Consider the following 17,242-nt stretch of genomic DNA (forward strand, 5'->3'; position numbering starts at 1 on the left):
AATTTACTTTTTTTATTGAGATGTGGGGTTGTTTCACCAGATGGAAATTAAGAGGCCAGTGCAGCCAATTTTTCATGATGGCTGGCATCATCATATGTGCCAGAAACTGATTCTCTGCTCCTCTCAAATGTGAATTCGTGAGAGCGAGAAAATTTTTGTTTTTGATTGTGCTGCGCACAATCATTGTCTACGAATCTTGGGGACTTCAACTTTCAAAACCTAATGCGAATGTTATACGATTTAGACATGGTGGTCTTACAGTAGAGACGTGTTGATGACGACCGATCCTGAGCCAAGCGGGGGAAGTAGTAGCAAAGACACTGGTGGAAGAGAGAAGGCAAATGGATTTTGTAAAGTTGAAGTTATGTGTTTATGTTTGTAAGGGGGGACCAAGGTAGCGCATGGGCGGTCAGTTATCTTATGGGGGGAGGTGTTGGGGTTCCACCCCCTGTTTCTTTTGTTTTCAGATAAATGACTTGTTTTTGTTCCGTAATTACATTTGCTTAGATTTGCCTATACTATAGTTTTCAATAATAATTTAAAAGTCTCGTTGCTAAGCTATAGTCGTTTTGCAATCAGTAAACTTTGAACTAAATTCTATTTTGTACTTCTTGGTTTGAAGTCATTGAATTATAAAGGTAAGAAAGCAGAATGGGTTTTGATTGGGAATTGACAGGATTGGCTGGGCCAAGCAAAGGTCCATACTTATGCAAAGTTTGGGTACAGAGTATAGTTTTGAGATAGTCTGCATTTAGACCCCGTTCAGGGAAACATATTTTTTTGTTATTATAAGTGACCGTTGGAAGAATAAAATTAAGGTATTTTCTACAAACTGTCTACTAATTTTCCTGGAACCCAGGCAAGGTAGGAATAGTTACGAGGTACCGTCATTATTATTTTGACAAGGGGGTTCGTTACCTTATAGGAGAGAGTTAGAGATTTTCTAGTGGTAACCCAAGACGAGTACAATTGGCTTTAGAAAGCGGCCATTTGACCACTCGATCGCGTTATCATACCCTGGGACAGGGTATACTGTAAGTAGCGTAGTACCAAACCAGATATTTGTAGAACCGGTGTGGTAGACGCGGGCATCACATTATAATATGAGGCCGGTGCTTTCCCCTTCAAGGCTCCTCCCCCTCGAAGTTTCTGTTTTTATAGTTTTCTAATGATTTTTTTTTTACGTTTTATTAAAAAAATATAATCTTTGAAAAACAATTTTTTGTGTGCTGTATTTTTCGAGGAGTAATTAAAAACTAAATACTATTTAATAAATAATACTAGTCTTAAAATACATGGCTCTAAAACTGACCTGGGTAGAAACAACTTCTTCAAAAATCCTAAAAGATCATCAAAGGATGTTCAACCAACCAAAAGACAACATGTACATGATGATACTGTTGTTAATACTGTAGCTACGACTGTGACTAAGACTACTACTACCACCCTGAGACTGCTACTACTTCTCCTACGACCACCACACCTACTGGTTTACTAGACTTAGCTTCATAGCTAAGTCTATGAAGGTGAAAATTTGAGAGAATATTGAGGTCAAATTTGAAGCAAATCAAAAGACACTATGTGCATTCAGGAAGTACACAAGCATGGGAGAAAGCCTTTGGGTCCGTGACTCATCTCCCTCCGAGATCTTAGGGTCCATGACTCCTCCCCTCAATGGTCTTTAGGTTCGTAAGTCCCCTCCCCCAAAGGTCTTCGGGTTCAAGGCTCCTCCCCCTCGAAGTGTGGGGTTTTATAGTTTTATAATGATTTTTTTTCAGTGTTATTAAAAAAAAATAATATTTTAAAATATTTTAATTATTTTAATTTCTGTTTTTTTTTGGGGGGGGTTTCATTTATTTATTAAGATTGATTTGTCGTAGTTGTATGCTTGGTAGATTATTTGATTCTAATTTTGTTAATTTTTGGTTTAATTGAGTTCTTTACTTTTTTTTTGAAAAAACTATTTTTTGCAAACAGTTTTTTTTATTAATCAAACAGTTAGTGGTAACGAACTGTAAGTAAGGAGCGACTCGGCTCAATAGTAACCGAACTCTAAAACACGGAATTTTGACACCAATAGATACATCAAAAGAATTAGATTTTAATACTGATTTCGAATATGTAGTTTTCATCAAGTTTAATTCTACCCATCAAAAGCTACGCGCCTGAGCAAATTTGGTTGATTTTTGAAAAAAGGGAGAAAGACCCCCTTGATCAAATCTTCAACAAAAATCACATTCCATTTACCATTACAACATTTAACGTATACAACTAACACTTCTTTCACACTGCACTGTGAAACCTTTTCATACTAGCATGATTTTTGTTATGTTGCATTATGTAATTTTATGGAGCAAATTTTGCACATAGCGAAAGCACTTCGAAGTAAATTCAAGCTCTATTCACATATTTACGCTACTTATGTTTACGTTATGTCTATAGAAAAGTCAAAGTCAACAACTAGTAGCAACAAAACGGAATTTTTGGATTATATATTAATTTTTTTTTTTAACAAAATTATATAATTATATATTAATCTTTTTAAGGCAATCAATAAAATTTGAAAATAAAATCCTATAAAACCTTTCCTATAAAGCCTTTCGTGCTTGATCAGAGCTTGAATTTCCACCTCCGTTTCACATTTTTTAATAGTTTGATTACAATAACTGTCATATTTTAGCCTAGATCGAGAGAACTTGTTTAAGTGTGAAAGCTTACTCTTACTTCAATGTAACTCAACCATTTAGCAAAGAAAATTCAGCTGCTTAATGCTGAGATTATTATTTGTTTGAAAAAAGCGATAGATGTGGTTTCGGTATGACGTTCCACAAGCCTTTAAAGCCTTTAAAGCCTTCCTATAAAGCCTTTCGTGCTTGATCAGAGCTTGAATTTCCACCTTCGTTTCACATTTTTTAATAGTTTGATTACAATAACTGTCATATTTTAGCCTAGATCGAGAGAACTTGTTTAAGTGTGAAAGCTTACTCTTACTTCAATGTAACTCAACCATTTAGCAAAGAAAATTCAGCTGCTTAATTCTGAGATTATTATTTGTTTGAAAAAAGAGATAGATGTGGTTTCGGTATGACGTTCCACAAGCAAGATTTTATTGGCATATAACCAAAATTGTCAAATTAGGGTGAAATGTGGAAAAAACTTGCTTTTCTGTCGTAAAAAACTTTAGGAGCCCCAAAAAGGGTAAAATAGATACCAAAACCATTTTAAGACCTTTTAAACATTTTACTACTACTACTACTACTACTAATAACAACTCACCACAGCACCAAACCGCGTGAGGCCAACACAGCTACGTACGCTCCTCCTCCTTCCCAATCTATTCAAAGCCTCCCTATTTACACCCTCTCAGGATGTTCCCATTTACTTTTAATCTTTCTTTATGATATCCTCCTACCACAACCGCAGACGACCTGCTTTCCGTTTATCCCTAGACGGTTGGCCAAAAAGGACTATCTGTCATCCTTCATCCGCAAAACGTGCCCTAGCTATCACAACCTTTCTCTCCCCTTAACCACCTCAACCTTTCTTTCATTATAGCCCTAGAAAGCAGGATTGAACAACACTTTTCGTGTATCCTACTGTTTGAAATAAGGTCAGTCAGCCGGGTACCCAAAACAATCCGCTGGCAATTTCTCTGGAAAACATCTAGCAAAGCTTCATCCACTTTTCGGAGCACCCATGCTTCAGAGCCATATTTGACCACTAACATCACTGTAGCTTCTAATATTCTAATCTTGGTTTGCAGACTATCTTCCTATTCTTCCAAATTTCTGTAAAGTGTGAAAAAATACCCTGAGCCTTGGCTATTCAACTTTTAGTACCTTCACTGCTCCCACCGCCTTTACTAATAACCTTAGGCTGACCACCTGATCAATCATTTCGTTACCCAACGTCACCTTTCCTCTTCACTTATTCCTAGCCTTTGTGACATAGCCTTCTTAACATTTATTTTCAAGCCTATTCTAACTCCTACAACTCGCAAAACCTCTAAAAGTTCATTCATTTTGCTCACACTTTCCTCTAGGATGCTTAAAGCATCAGCATAATCTATGTCCAGGAGAGTTTTTCCTCCCTATTTGATTCCGTGGTCTCCCATTGCCTTTCCTGTGCTTCTTAAGACAAAATAATTTATATAATGGGGGATAGAACACAACCCTGCTTAACTCCTGATTTAACACGAAACCAGTTGCTAACCTCATTTCCTGCTAACCAGGGCCCACAGTAAAACAATTCTTATTTTGTACTTCCTGAGATCTTAATGTTCAGTCAATCCAAAACAAACCCAATCTGGATCAAAACTGGAGCTACCCTATATAAATCTACTTCTAAAATGTAAAATATAAATCAAAAGTAATAAATAAAAATATAATCAATTTATTTTTGAAGCAAAAAACCTTTATTTAAAAGAACAATGCTATTGAGGCCAAAAAATAAAGTTTACAAAACTATTTTATTTTGAAAAAAACATAAAAACGTATATAGTTGGTTTTCCTTTTCGTGAAGGCAGCATGACCTGTCCAATGGCTGGTGATGGTGAAGTCTTAGTTTGATGCAGCTCTTGGCAAGACGTTGAAAGCCACCCATAAGCAAACTTTTTCAGCCGCAATGTAAAAATATGAAAACGGTGGTATTTAAAACTATCAAGGTATAATTAAATAATAATAACAATGCCTTTTGTTTATTATAATTAAACATTTAATTTAATTCCCCCCCCTCCCAGTTTTATGATTGAAAAATATAATACAGTTAAAGAAAAATTCAGAATAAGCTTCCTTTAGATTATAACCGGTAATTGTGTTTAAATAATAAACTATAACTCAAATTACTATATATAACCCAAAGAAGGCGGCGACTGGACTAAAAAAAAGAATTGAGAAGGTGGATGAATCCCTGAAAAAAGAAACCAATTTAAAAAGCTAAGTTTAAACAAAAATTTCATGCAAAAATTTTACTGCAGCAATGTTATTCTCGTACATAGCACTAACCGCTTTAATGTATTTGTCTGGTATACTATACAAGGATAAGACCTTTGCTAAAGCTCTATCAACAGAATCGAACGCTTGGTCATAATCTATAAAAATGAGGACCAAAGGAGTTTGATAACTCAGGCACTTCTCAATTATTAACCTAAGAGTGAAAATTTGGTCTACACATCCTCTACCTTTTCTAAAATCCCACTGTTCTTCTCTTAAAATTTTATCAACAGCACCTCTTAGTTTAAAAAAATATCATATTACTAAGTAATTTGCTACCTACAGAGACCAGACAAGTGTCTCGATAGTTATCACACTCACTCTTATCTCCTGTCTTATACAATGGTTTAATTAAGGTTCTTCAAAAATTGCTATGTACTTCCCCTTTTTGAAAAATCATATTCATAATCTTCAGTAACTTATTTCTAACCTCAGAGCCGCCATATTTAAGAAACTCATTTACCACCCTATCACCACCAGGAGCCTTGTTATATTTCAATCCTTTTAGTACTGTCGCTAATTCTTCCTCACAAAACAAATCTTCCTTCACATCCAAGGTATAACAAAATTTTTGATTTTCCTCTATGACTTTTCCTGTATCTATCTCGGTTTAGAATATTATCCGAATTTTCTGCCCGTCTCTCTTTAACTCTTTCCTCATCACTAATTTTGGCCCCGTTCTTATCTTTAACAGGGACAAGTCAGATTGACTACTCCTTCTCAATTTATTAACAGGCACGTACAATATTTTACTTTTATGCCGTCTAGCTGCATCTTCCAGATGCTCGGCAATTTTATCCATAGCCTCCACTTCACACCTCCTTAGTTCATATTTTAATGCTTCCTCCACTTTCTTTACATTTCTTTTGTTTTCATATGATCTATCACTCAGATAATTCTTGTACAAGCCCGTTCTCCTCTGTATTAAACATGAAACTTTTTCACTAATGTTCCTAGCTGCGGTCCTAACTTTCTTCCCTAAGACACCATCAGCAACTTCACAAAAAGTTTCCCTAAAATTATTCCATCCATCTTCCACGTTGTCAAATTTTAAACTTTCCAATTTAGTATTCAACCGTTCCTCGGAAGTTTCTCTCAAATTCTCATCCTTGAGTCTACCAACATCATAACTTCCCGGGAGCTAGCTACCCTTCCGATATTTTAGCTTTAAATTAACCCTAGAAGCTACCAGATGGTGATCTTTACTTTTAGCATCAATAACAGTACTCCTATGTACCCTAGTATCTTGTATTGATCCTGCCAGTCTTCGGTTTACAATAACATAATCAATGAGGTTTGCTGTCTTACCATCACGTGAATACCATGTTAACTTATGGGTCATTTTATGACCAAACACCGTATTGGTTATAATTAAATTGTTATACCTACAAAATAGCAGCAGTCTGTAGCCATTACTGGTATCTTTTCCTACACCATATTAACGTAATCATCTGAATTTTATATCGTCGTAACATTCCAAGTTCCAATTTTCATGTTCTTTAAATAATCGAAGTTATTTTGGCCTCAGGAAAAGCAATGGTCCCGAATATCAGTACGGGACAGGGACCAACACATCTTCTCAAGTCTACAACAAAGCGCTGAAGCTGGCTTAGAATTGGACAGCAAGAAGTCCCTGGGACCTCCAGAAATCTTAAATATTTTTTAAAACATCTTCATCTCCAAATTCACCCAAAGAAAAGGTAATTTGTTTTCCTGATGAATGGATTTTTTAAGACTACAAATGAAAACAAGAGGCAGTCATGGCACATTTTATAACTATCAAAGGACATATCTATTTCATGAATCTCCACACTGTTATAATAGGTTTAAAAACTTATTAACTTTTCAGGCAGCAGGAATTGATCTTTTTACTTGCACAATAGATAAATGCACAAAGGTGCATTTGGAAATAAGTCTTATTATATTTTTTTCTTCTAACTATTCTTGACGCTTCACAAACTTCACATACCTTGGTAGTATCATTAGTAAAGACCGAGGGTGCAGCGAAGGTGTTAAAAGTCGAATAGCCAAGGCTCGGTGTGTTTTTTCACAGTAAATATAAAGTTTGAAAGAATAGGAAGATAAGTCTCTAAACTAAGATTAGGATATTGGAATCTACACTGATGACAGTGGTCAGGTATGGTTCTGAAGTGTAGACGCTCTAAAAAATGGAGAAGGACTTGCTAGATGTTTTCCAGAGAAAATGGATCAGGTACCCAACTGACTGACCATATCTCATGGAGGAGTGTGCGTACCTGTCTTGGCCTCATGTGGCTTGGTACTGTAGTGAGTTGTTAGTAGTAGTAGTAGCAGTGAAATTTAATTTTGATATATATATATCGAGACTCTTGTCTTTTTAGTGGATTTGGAGATAAAATCACTTTTTATATTTTTCTTTTGTTGCTAACCCTTTGTTCGACAACTCGAGTAACGATACCAAAGAAAGGAATAACAAGATACGACACAATATGAAAGATCTTCTTGTAAGTTATGGCAGACATTTTCTAATAAATAGGTATCCTAGATGGAATGATTGGCTCATTGGAACGGAAATTAAAAGTTCTGGTGCCCTTTTTAAGTGACCAAAAAAAATGGAGGGCAACTAGGCCCCCTCCCACGCTTATTTTTTTCCTAAAGTCACCCGATCAAAATTTTGAGATAGCCATTTTGTTCAGCATGGTCGAAAATATGATAAATATGTCTTTTAGGATGACTTAATCCCCCGATGTTCCCAGTGGTTGGGATAAATTTTTTTAAATTTACCAATTTTTAAAATTTTGTTTGGTTTTTTGTTATTTTAAATTAATTTTTATGGTGGTTTTTTTTCGGTTAGGGGTTGGTATGGTGGGGTCGGTGGTTATGTTGGAGGATCTTTTCATGAAGGAAGTTTTCATGGGGGAAGTAAAATTGCCATGAAGGGGGCGCCGGACTTGCCAGCATTATTTATTGGTTATTGGGAAGTATACAACCATTTTCAGGAAGGATTTTTCTGGAGGGGGGGGGCTAGAGGAGGGGGTTACTCTGGAGAATATTTCCGTGGAGGATGTTTCTTTGGGGTAAGGGACATTTCTATGAAGGGGGCGCCGGATTTCCAAGCATTATTTAAAAAACGATCAGAAATTAAATAAAAAAAACAAGTTTTTTCAACTGAAATTTAAGAAGGAATATTAGAACTTAAAACGAACAGAAATTATACCGTATGTGAGGGGGGTATCCCCCAATTCAATACCTCACTCTTTAAGCGAAAGTTTTTTTTTAGTACTTTCAAAAGAGCTATCTATTCTAATTAAACGGCCTTTGTGATTCAGGGGTCTGTGAATCAAATTTTTTTTTAATTTTTAAAGTAAAGAGCGTGGTATTGACTAAGGGGAGAACCCCTTCATATAAGTAATAGCATATACGTAATAAAAAAAACAATAAAAAAACAAGCGATACGGCTCAATAGTAATCGAAACTTTTAAAAACGAAATTTTGATGTCAATAAATGTATCAAAAGAATGTGTTTATAATGCTGATCCTAGATATATAAATTTTATTAAGTTTAGTATTACTCATCAAAGGCTACGAGCCTGAGAAAATTTACTCGAATTTTTAAAGAGGGGGGAAACATCCCCTACAAGTGAAAGGATTTTAATGAAAATCACACCGTCAGATTCAGCGTATCAGAAAACCCTATTACATAGGTTTCAAGCTCATAGCTGCAAAAATCTGCAACTTTGTATTTTTTGCCAGAAGAAAAATATACGAATATAGAAGTTAGTTACGTAAGTTAATTTGTAAAGACATCCATTTAGCAAAAGAAAAGTAACATTTTTATGCAAATAAAAGCTGCATTAACTAAAAAACGATCAGAAATTAAATACAAAAAACAAGTTTTTTAAACTGAAAGTAAGGAGCGACATTAAAACTTAAAACGAACAGAAATTATTCCGTATATGAAAGGGGCTGTCCCCTCCTCAACACCTCACTCTTTACGCTAAATTTTGACTCTGTCTCACAACTTTATTTCTTAAATCAAAAAAAAAACTTTAGCGTTAAGAGCGAGGCGTTGAGGAGGGGACAGCCCCTTTCATATACGGAATAATTTCTGTTCGTTTTAAGTTTTAATGTCACTCCTTACTTTCAGTTTAAAAAACTTGTTTTTTTTATTTAATTAGCAAAAAATCCCGGTTTTTTACAAAAAATCCCGAAAATCCCGGACAAAAAAAAATTCCCGGACTGCAAAAAAAAATCCTGGAAAACCGGGATTAATCCCGGACAGTGGCAACCCTGAGTCTAGCATGAAGCAGGCAAATACTCCAATCAAACCTGTTTACACCCTTTTACCACCCACATAATTCCGTCTCCTGACGATAAACGGAAAACCTGCTCTTACACGCCCTCTGAAATACTGTGTTTTATCTGTTTTTTCAGGAAGTTTATACTGCTTTTATAAGACCAATTTGAGAAATATTGTAATTTTGACCTCATAGTTACTAGACCAGGATGTGTTTAAAATATTTGTATAGTTATTGTTTTATTTTGTTTAAGAATAATGATAAACACGACTCTTAATTATAGCACAATTTTCAAAAACATTTTTTGTTTTTTAGAACAATTAAAAAGAAAGAAAAATAAGGAAGAAAAATCAAGGTGCTCAAAAGTATATTTTTTTCTATTGAATGGTGTCTCTATCTTAATTTTGCGCTCAAGTGAAAGGAAATACAGGCGTAGAAAGATTTTACATGCAAATTGATGCCACGTAGATATACCTTAAGGCAAGGAAGACAGCATAGCTAAACCTTGTCCAATAAAGAAAAAGAAATAGAAAGTTAGAAATTTCTCAGTACATAGAAGTGCAAGTAAAACGGTTAAGGGGCATAAGGGGCGTAGCTAAGAAACGAGAGGTTTAGAGGCTTCAACTCCTTGGGATAAAAAAGACAGGATAGTTGGAACCTATCCAACGGTGAAAAATAAACATTCTAGGGAAGGAAGGATTAGAAATTGATATCCGAATCTTTTTAATTCCTGGGAATATTTTTGGTCTACGCCTTTATTATTAATGCAGAGGGGGTAATAGTGCTCCTCGTATTGTGAATATGTGTTTCTACATATAATATTACATTTACACGTCTACCAGCAGAGATAGAAGAGGCAAGTCCATACTGAACCCAACCAGTAAATATCTTAGGGGGGGGGGGTGAAAAATATTAACACGATTTTTATTTTAAGCGTTTGTTAATGGTATTTATTCTTTAGGGGGGTGGAGATTGAGTGATCATAGCAGGATAAGATGAAGGTTAAAGAAATTTATTTTCTTGCTAATTTGAAATGAAGAGTTATGATCAGATTAAATTTTCTTGATTTTGACTTGGAGTTTAACTCCATGTTATTCAAATTAAATGAAGAAAACGAGAAAAAGCTCCTTAAATGCACTAAAGATCCGACTTGGGATAGAGTCCTGTCAATTTTAAATTTGCTTGGTTCTGACTTAATGTTATAAAAAAAAAACCCTTAAAGGCACTTTAAATGTGAAAATCTTCTGATGTATGCCTAGTGGACGCGTTCTGGGTTGCAAGGAGAGAACTGGTATTATGTGCTATAGTTGTCGGTAGGGTCATCATGTATTGGGGAAGGGGTCCCCCCCCCAACCAATGACCAACCAGTCTATAAAATTCATTACCCCTCTCAGAATAATTTTAATACCTGACTATGTTAAAATATTTTTTCCTGTACCTGTCACATCTCAAAGTCAATCTATTTATCCACTCGGTTCTGTGTGGAGATTTAAGACCTTTAAGACCCGGAAGACCTATCTCTAGATGGTCCTGTTGCACTCAACATACTAAGTCAGAAATTCAGTGCCCCCTCCCAGAATATTTTGGCTAGTCACGCCTCTGGGTGGTACTAGACCAAGTTTACAGGAAGCAATTACTTGTATTTCTCACTCCCAGCCAGTTATCTCTGTGAACTTACATCATAACCCAACCCCCAACCTTCCTGCATTTTTGTAAAATTGGCATCCCTAGAAAAGTTTCATGACATCACTCTTAATGTAAGAGTCATGACATATATTTCATATATGTCATGATGACCGTAAATTTCATATAGGATTGTTAAGAGTGATGTCATTACTCGAGGCAAAACACCTAAACAATATTTATTATTTTATATAGGAATACAGTATGTTTACTCATATTTTATATTTTAATTTCTAGCCTTTATATAAATAAAAAAAAAACTATTGTTTTTTATTCAATTTTTCTTGACAATACTTGGCTCCTCATCCATTTTTGCTTCAAGAAAATCTAAAAAAAATCTAAAAGAAGAAGTCGCCAATCCCTTTTAGTTGTTGTTCAATTTTACTTGGCAACCATTAGTTCCTTATTAATTTTTGCTTAAAAGAAATCTAAAAAAAAAATCTAAAAAAAAAAATCTTTTTTTTTGTTCCATATTTCTTGGCAATACTTAGCTAGAGATCGATTGTTGCTTCAAGGAAATCTAAAAAAGGAATACCATTTTTGTTTTTTGTTTATTGTGAGTATTTAGCTCCTGTTCGATTTTTGCTTCAAGAAAATCTAAAGAAAAAACAAAACAAAAAACTTAAAGGGAAATACCTCTGTTGTTCTCTGTTCTGTTTTTCTCGGCAGTACTTCACTCCTGTTCAATTCTTGCTTCAAGGAAATCTTGCTGTTTTTTGAGCTCAAGCTCGGTTTCTATAGCTTGAACCTCCGAGGGACTCTTGTCTTCATAGATTTTCGAAATCAAACTCATTGTTCCTGAAAAATAATAAAAAATCAAGACAACTACCAAAACTGACTGTCTACAACTACACAAACATCAACCAAAAAATGTTCTCTTACTTTCTTTTTGGCATGGGATATTGGTAAATTTTTGAGAATCTGTTAAACCATGATAAAAGTTATAGGAAATGACAAAGAGAATGGATTTTTTTTGAGGATCTATATGTGAAATAAGATTTATTTTGCAAAGAGGAGCTAAAGATAGTACTTGAAGAGTTAAAATATACAGGGACTCAGGCAAGGGCAATGTGGTAAATAACTTTTTGATTTATATTGGCTGTGAAGTTAAAGATAAGTTGCTGAAGATTATATAAGAAGGAAGTACCTAGTTATTTACAAAAAATCAAATATAATTCTTTATAAGAAAGGTGGTAAGAATGAGTGTGGTAATTAGAGGGGGATCCATACAATTCCTGTAGGCCGCAATATACCTAAGGAGATGATACTTTCTAGAATAAGATAGGCTGTAGATAAAGTTTCAAGAGAAGAATAACGTGGCTTGAAGGGGGGGCGCAGCGGAGGCAGGTACCAAATGATTATTATTATAGTAAAAATTAATAAGTGTAAACATACTCAGGCCACTTTAGTCATCGAATTTAAAGATTATGAACAAGCTTTTGATTCAGCTGACAGGGAAAACTTTGGTGATGGTTGTATCCTTTCATAATACCAGACGAAGTATATTTAAGTGATCGGTTCAATGTACAAGAACAAAGTTGCTGCAGTCAATGTATGAAGTGAGGTCAGAAGCTGTTTTTTTGTTGGATAAGAAGTTTAAGCAGGGTTGTGTCCTATCCTTGTTTATACAAATTATTTTGATGGAACTTGTCCTATGGAATACAGCAAAAGCCAAGAGAGAGCATGGAATCATATGTGAAGGTAAAAAAACTCTTTGCACTTGTGGCGGGAATCAGACAGTTTCCACCTTGCCTGGTATCAAGGATCTTAAAGACTTGTTTTAGCCATGTAGTGCGGTCTGCTGCCAGCTGCTGTGCAAGAGGGAGTTATTGGGTTTTCCATCTGTGTCCAAACTTTCTTAACCTCCCATAGTTTTAATTTCTAATTTAGCCAGGTTCCACCAGTTTTTCAGCTGTCGCCCTTGGCGTCTCTTCCACGAGCTGAGGGGCTCAACTAGAAGGATTTGGCAAGGCAGGTACTCTGATGGCTTCTGTAACACACGGCCCAACCATTTGAGTTGGCACTCTTTGATCATAAGGGCAAAGTTTTTCTTGATGCTGCATATTTGTCGTGTATCCACGTTTGAAATGCAGTCATGAAGGTTTATCCTGAGGATACTTTGCAGACAGGTGTTCTTCAACATCTTCAGTGCATTTTCATGCAGTTGCTTCACCAACCAAGTTTCACATCCATAAAAAAGGATGTTTGAACCAAAGCCAAGTAGATTCGAGTTTCGTGCGTACACAAACTTCACACTGATTCCACAATGATTTTCTGAGGGAAGCAAAGACCATCTGTGCTTTCTCCAATCGCTGTTTGATAGCAGCATCTGAGGATCCTTCAATACACAGCTGAGAGCCAAGGTATGTGAAACTGTAGAACTGATCCAACTGTACTTGGTTTACAGTTAGTGAAAGAGGATCATCCTGGTTTATTGCAGTAAATTTTGTCTTCCCTGTACTCACTTTTAGGCCTATGCGATCTGCCCATGTCACCCCATCATTGAGCATAATTTGGGCTTTCTTTGGGTATCAGAGGATTCCAGCACCATCAGCACAGTCAAGTTGTTCAAGAGAAAGGTTCTATCGAATCCGAATTCCTGATTGAGAAGATAGGGCGTTCTCAAGCCCCCAATCAATACAGTTGTTGAACAGAGTTAGACACAGGACACAGCCCTGTTTCACTTCAAACTCAACTGTAATCAATTTTTTCAATCTTCTGTATATACTTAAACTCAGCTCACTGACACCTAATAGCATGCCTTAAGGAGTTCAACAAATTTCAGATGCATTCCATCATTTTCTAGAATTTTCCAAAGATTGTGGATGTTGATCAAGTCAAATGTATCAATAAAGTCAAAAAATACCAGAATCAAAGGCAAGTTATACCTTTCAAACTACTGGATAATGAGGCAAAGTGCAAAAATATTGTCAGTGCAATCTCTACCTGGATGGAAGCCAGCTTGATTTTCAAAGGTTCATTTCTCCCTTGCCCCTTGAAGCAATTAAGGAGAATAAGCGCAAATGCTTTTGCTACAATGTCAATTAGACTTATTCCCTGGTAATTTTTGTTACAGCTTTCTTACAGAATGAGAGAATAACTTATGCCTTCCAATCCTTTTGTAAAGTGTTGGTCCTCCATATTTCTTCAAGGATACCATGGAGTAGTTCTACAGTTATCTTGGGGCACCATTTGCATGGTTCTGGGGGGAGACCATCTTGGCTTGGGGCTTTGAAGTTCTTCAAGGCCTTAATCACTTTGATCTTTGATTAACATACGAAAGATCTTTGATTAAAATTAGAAAAACTTGTAAGTTTTAAGTTTAACCGTGTTTTGTGTACTAATTTAGCAGTTTTTTATAATGAATCCAAACCAAAGAATCTACCTAATTTCAAAAAATCTCATTCTAGACCTTAAGATGTTTACATCTTAAGGACTTAACATCTTAATGAACTTAAGATGATGCATTGAAATCTAAGTGATGATATAAAAAATTTACCTCATTTGAATATATTTAGATCTACTGTGAAACGCTGCGCTGTCAGTGGCACTGGTCAAGAATTAACTAGCACCAGACAATAATATATAAAAAATACACTTCATTTGAATATATTTAGATCTATATCGATACTGTGCTCTCAGTGGCACTGGTCAAGAATTAACTAGCACCAGACCCATCCATTATAAGATTTAACTAAACTCCAGAGCTCCAAATAAACTCCAAATCTAGATAATAATGTATAAACTATACACCACATTTTTATATCTTTGGATAAGCTGTGAAACACTGCGCTGTCAGTGGCACTAGTCAAGAATTAACTAGCACCAGACCCATCCATAATAAGATTTAACTAAACTCCAGAGCTAGCTACAGCCAGTTCTGAAATTCAACTTATTTGACGTAAGGCCAGCCAATAAGAGAGATTCATTATTATATCTCAACTAGCCAGAGCTACCCACTCAAATAAACCGAATTATGGAGGGCGCCAGCGTTAGTTAAGTCACATTAACCAGGCCATATAATAATGATAATAATAAAGTGAGTAATGGTAAAGTCTGGAGGGTAAGCGATGAATTTTACCTGTTTTTTGAGGTGTTGGCGTTGCTTCCAGGTTTTTTCCAGGTGTTGGCAGGGCTGCTACAGGTAATCCCTTCGTTGATCCTAATACAAAAAAAAACAACATAAAACTTCTTCAGAATAAATTCTATTGTTTAAAAATAAGGACATCTTTTGCAACCAGCGAACTTGGAAGTATACCACTAGCATCAACAGCTCGGTGTGTTAGGTGAGGACCTGATCTCAGATGAAAGCTCTTCGTATAGTTTCACTCAGCCTAGGAGTTATGCCCATAGTTTTTTGTTGCATGCGGACCGTTTGAACGGCCTGTGCGGTGCTTCTATACGCTATATTTTGCCATTAAGGGAGATTTGCAACGATAGGTGAGTTTTTTTGTATGGTTTTTTTTTTGCCCAAATATTTGCACCCTATTATTTTTAAAAAATCGAGTCCTTATGGACGATTTTCTTACTTCTATAAATTAAATAAAAAAAAAAGTTTTTTAACTGAAAGTAAGGTTCGCCATTAAAAATTAAAAAGAACAGAAAATATTGCGTATATGAAAGAAGCTGTCCCCACCTCAACGCCGCGCTATTTACACCAAATTTTTTTAGTTTTTAAAAAAATAAATTATTGATAACTAGTCAAACTTTAGTGCAAACGGTGAGGCGCTGAGGAGGGGATAGTTCCTTTCATATACCCAACAATTTCTGGTTGTGTTAAGTGTTATTGTAACACTCTTTACTTACAGTTAAAAAAAACTTTTTTTTAATTTAATTTCTGAAAGTTTTTTAATTAATGCAGGTTTTGATTTTGGCTCACAATTTTGGTTCATAATTAAAACAAAATTTGCATATTAATTTTACTTTTATTTGGTTTTATTGGCTTTCTCGAACCCGTGCAAGTGTAGTTGGAGAACTTAAAATTCTCGGTTCTCCAATATTTTCATAAACACCTTTCGAAATTTGATCCATTCCGACCGTAACCTTTTGCTACCCTTTTGTATTCTACCGGGTGAATCAATACGTCTTACGAACGTTTCTATAAGTAATAAATATACATAACTTACGAATTAACTTTTGTAACGAACTTCTATATTCATATATTTTTAATACGTATATTAGGGGGTTCGCCTCCTAGTCAATACCTAGCTTCACAAGCTAAATCTCGAATTTTTTATCCATTTTTATTAATATGACCCCTTACTAACACAGGCATTTAATTATAATAAATATCTATTATTAAAGTATTAAAAAAAAACTTTACAGTAAAGAGAGTGGTATTGAATTGGGGGGAAACCCAAGCATAAACGTACTAATTTCCGTTCGTTTTAAATTCTGATGTTGCTCAATAACTTTAGTTGAAAAACTTGTTTTTTTAATTTATTGTCTAATCGTTTTTTTAAAATAAAGCTGGGAAACCCGGCACCCCCTTCAGCTAACTGTTTCGGCGCCCCTGACCACTTACCCGGTGCCAGATCGTCCCCAATAACCCCCGACCCCCTCCCCCCTACCCGACACAACCCCCTCACAATATGTGGCGACGTCCCCATACCACATACTGTTTTGAAGCAGTTGGTAAAGTTACAAAAGGTAATACCTCCCCCCTCCCCCGGGGCAGGCGGGGGGTCACGGCCTACTCACAGATAGGGATTATATTTTCAACTCTGCTGAAGAAAATAAATCTCTCAAAATTTTGATCGGTGGACTGTGGGAAAAAAATGAGCGTGGGAGGAGGCCTAGTTGCCCTCCATTTTTAGGTCAATTAAAAAAGGCACTAGAACTTTTAATTTCCGTTCGAATGAGCTCTCCCACGATATTCTAGGACTACTGGGTAGATACGATCACCCCCGGAAAAAAAACATATCCCCACACATCCGTGATCTTTCTTCTGGCAAAAAATATAAAAGTCCACATTTTTGCAGACAGGAGTTTGAAACCCCAACAGGTGGGTTCTCTGGTATGCTGAATCTGATGGTGTGATTTCCATCAAGGCTCTATAAATTTTAGGGGTCTTCGTTTCTCTTTTTTCTAAAATCAGGTAAATTTTCTCAGGCACGTAACTTATAGAAAATTACAATTCTGAAAGCGATAAGTAAATTTTAAGTAAATTAGTAAATTATAGTAGTTATAGTAGATAAGTAAATTATAGTTATAGTAGATAAGTAGTTATAGTAGATAGTAGATAGGTAGTAGATAGGTAGATAGATAGTAGATAGGTAGATATAGTAGATA

The 17,242-nt window shown here is 35.6% G+C and overlaps 1 protein-coding gene across 1 annotated transcript in view; it reads right to left on the reverse strand.

Annotated features, from left to right (window-relative positions):
* The window catches only part of LOC148954516 (uncharacterized), a 118,093-nt gene that overhangs the window by 55,671 nt on the left and 45,180 nt on the right, over positions 1-17,242 (reverse strand). The gene's annotated exons all lie outside the window — the stretch shown is intronic.

The sequence above is a fragment of the Artemia sp. Qi Xiang Cuo genome, chromosome 3 (assembly GCF_049724085.1).
Source record: "Artemia sp. Qi Xiang Cuo chromosome 3, ASM4972408v1, whole genome shotgun sequence".
NCBI lineage: Eukaryota > Metazoa > Arthropoda > Branchiopoda > Anostraca > Artemiidae > Artemia > Artemia sp. Qi Xiang Cuo.